General features: G+C 37.9%; 1 non-coding gene across 1 annotated transcript; it reads right to left on the bottom strand.

Moving 5' to 3' along the window:
* Positions 1–4,372: 4,372 nt before the first annotated feature.
* Positions 4,373–4,480, bottom strand: LOC148574094 (small nucleolar RNA R71). The gene has a single exon (XR_015906829.1). It is a non-coding gene; the product is annotated as a small nucleolar RNA R71 (small nucleolar RNA).
* Positions 4,481–10,676: the final 6,196 nt, after the last annotated feature.

Below are 10,676 nucleotides of genomic sequence, written 5' to 3' on the forward strand. Positions count from 1 at the left end.
CTTTCTTCACCTATCATTAATCAACCAAACTCATCAAAGCTATGCTCAAAATCATGAGATATTCATTCTTTCATAATATGCAACAAATATAGCATAAAACCTCATGAAATGGCATGAATTCATATATGGTTGGTTCAATCAAGGGAAACATGAAAATCTACTCAATTAGCTTGCTTGTAGCTCAAGAAAGTGCATAATTCTAATGAAAACAAAAGAAAAAGACTAGTTAAAATAGTCTAGGATGACTTGTCATCAGCGCACGCCTGGAATGGCAAAGTTGACCATCCACGCATACGTGATGAGCGGATAATTTATACGCTTTTTGACATTGTTTTTACATAATTTTTAGTATGATTTAATTAGTTTTTAGTATATTTTTATTAGTTTTTAAATAAAAATCACATTTTTAGACTTTACTATGAGTTTGTGTATTTTTCTGTGATTTCAGATATTTTCTGGCTGAAATTGAAGGACTTGAGCAAAAATCAGATTCAGAGGCTGAAGAAGGACTGCAGATGCTGTTGGATTCTGACCTCCCTACACTCAAAATGGATTTTCTAGAGCTAAAGAAACCCAAATGGTGCGCTCTGAATTGCGTTGGAAAGTAGACATCTAGGGCTTTCCAGCAATATATAATAGTCTATACTTTGCTCGAGTTTAGACAACGCAAACTGGCGTTCAACGCTAGCTTTCTGCCTTATTCTGGAGTTAAACGCCAGAAACAGGTTACAAACTGGCGTTTAACTCCAAGGAATACCTCTACACGTGAAAGCTTCAATGCTCAGCCCAAGCACACACCAGGTGGACCAAGAAGTGGATTTCTGCATCATTTAATTATTTCTGTAACCCTAGTAACTAGTTTAGTATAAATAGAACTTTTTACTATTGTGTTAGAGATCTTTTGTAAATATTTGGTACATCTTTTGTACATCTTTTGTTCATCTTTAGATCATATTGATCACATTTAGGGGGCTGGCCATTCGGCCATGCCTGGACCTTCATCACTTATGTATTTTCAACGGTAGAGTTTCTACACACCATAGATTAAGGTGTGGAGCTCTGCCGTTCCTCATGAATTAATGCAAAGTACTATTGTTTCTCTATTCAATTCAAGCCTATTTCTTCTCTAAGATATTTATTCGCACACAAGAACATGATGAATGTGATGATTATGTGACGCTCATCATCATTCTCACTTATGAACGCGTGCCTGACAAACACTTCCGTTCTACATGTAAACAAGCTTGAATATGTACTTCTTAGCCTTCTGATCTACGATCAGAGTCTTCGTGGTATAAGCTAGAATTATTGGCGGCCATTCTTGAGATCTGGAAAGTCTAAACCTTGTCTGTGGTATTCCGAGTAGGATCTGGGAAGGGATGGCTGTGAGGAGCTTCAAACTCGCGAGTGCTGGGCATAGTAACAGACGCAAAAGAATTACTGAATCCTATTCCAACAGGATCGAGAATCGATAGATGATTAGCCGTATGGTGACAGTGCATTTTAGACCATTTTCACTGAGAGGACAGGATGTAGCCATTGACAGCGGTGATGCCCAAAATACAGCTTGCCATGGAAAGGAGTATGAATGATTGGATGAAAGCAGTAGGAAAGCAGAGGTTCAGAAGGAATAAAAACATCTCCATACGCTTATCTGAAATTCTCACCAATGAATTACATAAGTATTTCTATCCTATTTTATGTTTTAATTATATTTTAATTATCAAATCTCCATAACCAATTGAATCTGCCTGACTGAGATTTACAAGGTGACCATAACTTGCTTCAAACCGACAATCTCCGTGGGATCGACCCTTACTCACGTAAGGTTTATTACTTGGACGACCCAGTGCACTTGCTGGTTAGTTGTGCGAAGTTGTGACAAAGAACTAAGATTATGAATGTGCGTATTAAGTTTTTGGCACCGTTACCAAAGAATGAACGTTCACGATTTCGTGTACCAAATTTTTGGCGCCGTCGCCGGGGATTGTTCGAGTTTGGACAACTGACGGTTCATCTTGTTGCTCAGATTAGGTAAATTTTATTTTAATTTTAATTTTTTTATTTTTATTTTTATTTCTATTTTCGAAAAAAATTTTCAAAAAAAAAATTTTAATTTATTCTATGTTCTTCAGAATTTTTAAGAATGAATTCTAGAGTTTCATCATGATCTGTTGAAGCCTGGCTAACTGTAAAGCCATGTCTAAATTCTTTTGGACTGAGGCTTCCTCTTCACATGCTTGAACTATGTATGCTGAAGCTTAGCTGGCCATTGGCCATGTCTAGTGTTTTGGACCGGAGCTTTCACTGAAAGCTTGGCTGGCTAGTAAGCCATGTCTAATTCCTGGACCGGAGTTTTAGACTAACATTGCAAGATTCCTGGAATTCCTATTAAAAATTTTGAAATCCTTATTTTACTTTTTCAAAATAATTTTCGAAAAATCCAAAAAAAATTTAATAAAATCATAAAAACCAAAAATAATTGTGTTACTTGTTTGAGTATAGTGTCAATTCTTAAGTTTGGTGTCAATTGCATGTTTTTATAATTTTCTTTAATTTTCGAAAATTCATCATATGTTCTTCATGATCTTCAAGTTGTTCTTGATGATCTCCTTTGTTTGATCTTTGCATTTTTATGTTTTGTGTCTTTTCTTGTTTTTCATATGCATTTTCAATTTGTTAGTGTCTAAACATTGAAAATTTCTAAGTTTGGTGTCTTGCATGTATTTCTTTTCTTAAAAATTTTCAAAAATAAGTTCTTGGTGTTCATTTTGACATTCAAAGTGTTCTTGCATGCATTGTGTGTTTTGATTCACAATTTTCATGTTTTGAGTCTTTTTGTTGTTTTTCTCTTTCTTCATTAAAAATTCAAAAATAAAAAAAATATCTTTCCCTTATTCTCTCATAAATTTTCGAAAATTTGAGTTGACTTTTTCAAAACTTTTTGAAATTTAGTTGTTTCTTATGAGTCAAGTCAAATTTTCAATTTAAAAATCCTATCTTTTCAAAACTTTTTTTTTTCAAAAATCAAATTTTTTTCATTTTTTCTTTCATAATTTCGAAAATTTCAAAATGATTTTCAAAAATCTTTTTCTTATTTTCATTTCATATTTTCGAAATTAATGCTAACAATTAATGTGATTGACTCTAAAATTTTTAGTTTGTTACTTGCCTAATAAGAAAGGTTCAATCTTTAAATTTTAAAATCATATCTTTTTGTTTCTTGTTAGTCAAGTAATCAACTTCAATTTTTAAAATCAAATCTTTTTAATTTCCAATTCAAACCTTTTTCAAAATGATTTTCAATCATATCTTTTTCAATGTCAATCACATCTTTTTCAAAATCAATTTCAAAATCTTTTCTAACCTCTTATCTTTTCAAAATTGATTTTCAAATCTTTCTCAAATTAATCCTATCTTTCTGTTTGATTCTTATCTTTTTCAAAACCACCTAACTACCTTTCTCTCTCCAATTTTCGAAAATTCTTCCCCACTTTTTCAAAATTCCTTTTCAATTAACTAATTATTTTAAATTCTAATTTAATTTCATTTTTCTTCTTAAAATTTTCGAATTTTAACTTTAATTTTAAATTAAAAACAAAAATATTTTTTATTTTATTTTGTTTTATTTTCGAATTCTTCCATCTCTCATCTCCTTCTATTTATTTATTTATCTACTAACACCCCTCTTTCACTCAAAATTAGAACCCACTCTTCTCCCCTGTGTTCGAATTCTTATCTTTTCCTTCTTCCATTCTTCTCTTCTTACACTCATATAAGGAATCTCTATACTGTGACATAGAGGATTCCATATTTTCTTTTCTGTTCTCTTCTTTTTCATATGAGCAGGAACAAGGATAAGAACATTCTTGTTGAAGCTGATCCTGAACCTGAAAGGACTCTGAAGAGGAAGCTAAGGGAAGCTAAAATTCAACTCTCTGGAGAAAATCTGACAGAAATTTTCGAAAAAGAAGGAGACATGGTTGAACCCAACAACAATGTAAGGAAGATGCTTGGTGACTTCACTGCACCAAATTCCAACTTACATGGAAGAAGTATCTCAATCCCTACCATTGGAGCAAATAATTTTGAGCTAAAGCCTCAATTAGTTTCTCTGATGCAACAAAATTACAAGTTTCATGGACTTCCATCAGAAGATCCTTTTCAATTCTTAACTGAATTCTTACAAATCTGTGATACTGTTAAGACCAATGGGATTGATCCCGAGGTCTACAGGCTTATACTTTTCCCGTTTGCTGTAAGAGACAGAGCTAGAATATGGTTGGACTCTCAACCTAAAGATAGCCTAAACTCTTGGGATAAGCTGGTCACAGCTTTCTTAGCCAAGTTCTTTCCTCCTCAAAAGCTTAGCAAGCTTAGAGTGGATGTTCAAACTTTCAAACAGAAAAAAGGTGAATCCCTCTATGAAGCTTGGGAGAGATACAAGCAGCTGACCAAAAAGTGTCCTTCTGACATGCTTTCAAAATGGACCATCCTGGATATATTCTATGATGGTCTGTCTGAATTATCTAAGATTTCATTGGACCATTCTGCAGGTGGATCCATTCACCTAAAGAAAATGCCTGCAAAAGCTCAGGAACTCATTGACATGGTTGCAAATAACCAGTTCATGTACACTTCTAAAAGGAATCCTGTGAGTAATGGGACGCCTCAGAGGAAGGGAGTTCTTGAAATTGATACTCTGAATGCCATATTGGCTTAGAATAAAATATTGACTCAGCAAGTCAATATGATTTCTCAGAGTCTGAATGGATTGCAAGCTGCATCCAACAGTACTCAAGAGGCATCTTCTGAAGAAGAAGCTTATGATCCTGAGAACCCTGCAATAGCAGAGGTGAATTACATGGAGAAACCCTATGGAAATACCTATAATCCCTCATGGAGAAATCATCCAAATTTCTCATGGAAGGATCAACAAAAGCCTCAACAAGGCTTTAATAATGGTGGAAGAAACAGGTTTAGCAATAGCAAGCCTTTTCCATCATCATCTCAGCAACAGACAGAGAATTCTAAGCAAAATCCATCTAGCTTAGCAAATATAGTCTCTGATCTATCTAAGGCCACTCTAAGTTTCATGAATGAAACAAGGTCCTCTATTAGAAATTTGGAGGCACAAGTGGGCCAGCTGAGTAAAAGAGTCACTAAAACTCCTCCTAGTACTCTCCCAAGTAATACAGAAGAGAATCCAAAAAGAGAGTGCAAGGCCATAACCTTACTTGGTGTGGCCGAACCTACAAGGGAGGAGGGGAACGTGAACCCCAATGAGGAATACCTCATGGGACGTCCTCTGAACACTAAGGGGTTCCTCAATGAGGACCTGAAAGAATCTGAGGCTCATACAGAGACCATAGAGATTCCATTCGACTTGCTTCTGCCCTTCGTGAGCTCTGATGAGTATTCTTCCTCTGAAGAGGATGAAGACATTAATGAAGAGCAAGTTGTTAAGTACCTTGGTGCAATCATGAAGCTGAATGCCAAATTATTTGGTAATGAGACTTGGGAAGATGAACCTCCCTTGCTCACCAATGAACTGAATGCATTGGATAGGCAGAAATTACCTCAAAAGAAACAGGATCCTGGTAAATTCTTAATACCATGTACCATAGGCACCATGACCTTTGAGAAGGCTCTGTGTGACCTGGGGTCAGGCATTAACCTTATGCCACTCTCTGTAATGGAGAAACTTGGGATCTTTGAGGTGCAAGCTGCCAGAATCTCATTAGAGATGGCGGAAAACTCAAGAAAACAGACTTATGGACTAGTAGAGGGCGTGCTAGTAAAGGTTGAAGGCTTTTACATCCTTACTGATTTTATAATCCTAGACACTGGGAAGGATGAGGATGAATCCATCATCCTTGGAAGACCCTTCCTAGCCACAGCAAAAGCTGTGATTGATGTGGACAGAGGAGAGTTGGTCCTTCAACTGAATGAGGACAACCTTGTGTTTAAAACTCAAGGATCTCCTTCTGTAACCATGGAGACGAAGCATGAAAAGCTTCTCTCACTGCAGAGTCAACCAAAGCCCCCACAGTCAAACTCTAGGTTTGGTGTTGGAAGGCCACAACCAAAGTCTAAGTTTGGTGTTGAACCCCCACATCCAAACTCTAAGTTTGGTGTTGGGAGGTCCCAACAATGCTCTGAACATCTGTGAGGCTCCATGAGAGCTCACTGTCAAGCTATTGACATTAAAGAAGTGCTTGTTGGGAGGCAACCCAATGTTATTTAACTATATCTCTTTCTTTTCCATTGCTATTTTGTGTTTTCTTTAGGTTGATGATCATGTGAAGTCACAAAAACTATTGAAAAATTAAAAACAGAATGAAAAACAGCATTAAAAATAGCTCACCTTGGAGGAAGAGCTTACTAGCGTTAAAATGCCAGTAAGAAGCATCAAGCTGGCGTTTAACGCCAGAAAGAAGCATCAAGCTGGCGTTAAACGCCAGAAACAAGCACCAGACTGGCGTTTAACGCCAGAACAGAGCATGAAAGTGGCGTTAAACGCCAGAAACAAGCAGCAAGCTGGCGTTTAACGCCAGACATGCATTCTAAGGGCGTTTTGCACGCCTAATTGGAGCAGGGATGCTAAGTCCTTGACCCCACTGGATCTGTGAGCCCACAGGATCCCCACCTACCCCACCTCTTCTTCTCTCCTCTTCACACCTTTCTATAACTCTCTTCCCCAAATACCCTTCACCAATCACCTCCATATCTCTTCCCCAAATACCCTTAACCACTCACATCCATCCACTCTTCCCCATAAACTCCACCTACCTCCAAATTCAAATTCTTTTCCCTCCCAAACCCAACCCTAATGGCCGAAACCTACCCTTCCCCCCACCCCTATATAAACCCCACAACACTACTCCATTTTCACACATTACAACCACCACTTCTCCCCCTTGACCGAATACACCCTCTCCCTCCATCTTCTCCATTTTTTTTCTTCTACTACTTCCTTTCTTCTTTTGCTCGGGGATGAGCAAACCTTTTAAGTTTGGTGTGGTAAAAGCATTGCTTTTTGTTTTTCCATAACCATTAATGGCACCTAAGGCCAGAGAAACCTCAAGGAAGAGGAAAGGGAAGGCAATTGCTTCTACCTCTGAGTCATGGGAGATGGAGAGATTCATCTCAAAGGTCTATCAAGACCACTTCTATGAAGTTGTGGCCAAGAAAAAGGTGATCCCTGAGGTCCCTTTTATGCTCAAAAAGAGCGAATATCCAGAGATCTAACAAGAGATTAGAAGAAGAGGATGGGAAGTTCTCTCTAATCCTATTCAACAAGTCGGGATCTTAATGGTTCAACAGTTCTATGCAAACGCATGGATCACTAAGAACCATGATCAAAGTAGGAACCCGAATCCAAATAATTGGCTTACAATGGTTCGAGGAAAATACTTAGATTTCAGTCCGGAAAATGTAAGGTTGGCGTTCAACTTGCCAATGATGCAAGAAAATGCACGCCCCTACACTAGAAGGGTCAACTTTGATCAAAGGTTGGACTAAGTCCTCATGGACATACGTGTGGAAGGAGCTCAATGGAAAGTTGACTCAAGAGGCAGGCCGGTTCAATTGAGAAGACCGGATCTTAAGCATGTAGCTAGAGGATGGTTGGAGTTCATTCAACGCTCAATTATTCCTACTAGCAACCGGTCTGAAGTTACTGTAGACCGGGCCATCATGATCCATAGTATCATGATTGGGGAGGAAGTGGAAGTTCATGAGATTATACCTCAAGAACTCTACAAGGTGGCTGACAAGTCCTCCACTTTGGCAAGGTTAGACTTTCCTCACCTCATTTGCCACCTCTGCAATTCGGCTGGATTTGACATAGAGGGAGATATCCTCATTGATGAGGACAAGCCCATCACTAAGAAAAGGATGGAGTAAACAAGAGATCATGGACCTCAACAAGAGCATGAGGAAATTCCTCACCATAAAATCCTTGAGATGCCTCAAGGGATGCACTTCCCTCCACAAAACTATTGGGAGCAAATCAACACCTCCCTAGGAGAATTAAGTTCCAACATGGGACAACTAAGGATGGAACACTAAGAGCACTCCATCATTCTCCATGAGATTAGAGAAGATCAAAGAGCTATGAGGGAGGAGCAACAAAGACAAGGAAGAGACATAGAGGAGCTCAAGAACACCATTGGTTCTTCAAGAGGAAGAAGACGCCACCCTCACTAAGGTGGACTTGTTCCTTAATCTCCTTGTTCTTATTTTCCTGTTTTTCGGTTTTTGAGCCTTATGTTTTATTTATGTTTGTGTCTTTACTATATGATCATTAGTGTTTAAGTGTCTATGTCTTAAAGCTATGAATATCCTATGAATCCATCACCTCTCTTAAATGAAAAATGCTTTTAATCACAAAAGAACAAGAAGTACATGATTTCGAATTCATCCTTGAAATTAGTTTAATTATTTTGATGTGGTGGCAATACTTTTTGTTTTTTTGAATGAATGCTTGAACAGTGCATATGTCTTTTGAATTTGTTGTTTATGAATGTTAAAATTGTTGGCTCTTGAAAGAATGATGAAAAAGGAGAAATGTTATTTGATGATCTGAAAAATCATAAAAATGATTCTTGAAGCAAGAAAAAGCAGTGAATACAAAAGCTTGCGAAAGAAAAAGAAGAAGAAAAGAAAAATGGCAAAAAAAAGGAAAAAAAAGAGAGAAAAAGCAAGCAGAAAAAGCCAAAATCTCTTTAAACCAAAAGGCAAGAGCAAAAAGCCAATAGCCCTTAAAACCAAAAGGCAAGGGTAATAAAAAGGATCCAAGGCTTTGAGCATCAGTGGATAGGAGGGCTTAAAGGAATAAAATCCTGGCCTAAGCGGCTAAACCAAGCTGTCCCTAACCATATGCTTGTGGCGTGAAGGTGTCAAGTGAAAACTTGAGACTGAGCGGTTAAAGTCGAGGTCCAAAGAAAAAAAAAGAGTGTGCTTAAGAACCCTGGACAACTCTAACTGGGGACTCTAGCAAAGCTGAGTCACAATCTGAAAAGGTTCACCCAGTTATGTGTCTGTGGCATTTATGTATCCGGTGGTAATACTGGAAAACAAAGTGCTTAGGGCCACGGCCAAGATTCATAAAGTAGCTGTGTTCAAGAATCAACATACTGAACTAGGAGAATCAATAACACTATCTAAATTCTAAGTTCCTATAGATGCCAATCATTCTGAACTTCAATGAATTAAGTGAGATGCCAAAACTGTTCAGAGGCAAAAAAGCTACTAGTTCCGCTCATCTGATTGGAGCTAAGTTTCATTGATATTTGGAATTTATATTATATTCTCTTCTTTTTATCCTATTTGATTTTCAGTTGCTTGGAGACAAGCAACAATTTAAGTTTGGTGTTGTGATGAGCGGATAATTTATACGCTTTTTGGCATTATTTTTACATAGTTTTTAGTATGATTTGATTAGTTTTTAGTATATTTTTATTATTTTTTAAATAAAAATCACATTTCTGGACTTTACTATGAGTTTGTGTGTTTTTCTATGTTTTCAGGTATTTTCTGGCTGAAATTGAGGGACTTGAGCAAAAATCAGATTCAGAGGCTGAAGAAGGACTGCAGATGCTGTTGGATTCTGACCTCCCTGCACTCAAAATAGATTTTCTGGAGCTACAGAAACCCAAATGGCGCACTCTCAATTGCATTGGAAAGTAGACATTCAAGGCTTTCCAGAAATATATAATAGTCCATACTTTGCCCGAGATTAGATGACACAAACTGGCGTTCAACGCTAGCTTTCTGCCCTATTCTGGAGTTAAACGCCAGAAACAGGTTGCAAAGCAGAGTTAAACACCAGAAACAGGTTACAAACTGGCGTTTAACTCCAAGGAAGACCTCTACACGTGAAAGCTTCAATGCTCAGCCCAAGCACACACCAAGTGGGCCTGGAAGTGGATTTCTGCATCATTTACTTATTTTTGTAACCCTAGTAACTCGTTTAGTATAAATAGAACTTTTTACTATTGTGTTAGAGATCTTTTGTAAATCTTTGGTACATCTTTTGTACATCTTTTGTTCATCTTTAGATCATATTGATCACGTTTAGGGGGCTGGCCATGCGGCCATGCCTGGACCTTCATCACTTATGTATTTTCAACGGTAGAGTTTCTACACACCATAGATTAAGGTGTGGAGCTTGATAAACCCCAATTTTGTGGCTTATCTTGTGCTTATTTTGGGTGATTTTATCAACATTTCTCACACTTATTCGCAAGAAATGCATGGTTTTGTGTTCACTTCCCAATATTGCTCTATGATGTAAAACATGCTTATTTTGCCTTAAAATTGCCATATTTTAATCCTCTTCTATTGCCATTCGATGCCGTGATGTATTTGTTGAGTAATTTCAGGAATTATAGGGTAGGAATGATTTAGAAGAGAGGGAGAAAGCATGTACAGAAGGGAGGAACATGAAGAATTGAGATCTTTGGAAAAGCAGCATCGGCGCGCTCGCGCACTTCACGTGCACGCGTGGATGGGATTGGCTGGAAGCGGCGCGCGAGGATGGACGCATCTGCACGAATCAGGAGAATCTTATCGATGCACACCCGCACGTAGCGCGCACACGTAAGTCGCAAGAGCAACCGGCGCGCACGCACGCATGGCGCGCACGCGTGGAAAAAGACCCAATTTCAAGC

This window comes from Arachis ipaensis, chromosome B2, assembly GCF_059453495.1.
Source record: "Arachis ipaensis isolate K30076 ecotype BB chromosome B2, ASM5945349v1, whole genome shotgun sequence".
Lineage (NCBI taxonomy): Eukaryota > Viridiplantae > Streptophyta > Magnoliopsida > Fabales > Fabaceae > Arachis > Arachis ipaensis.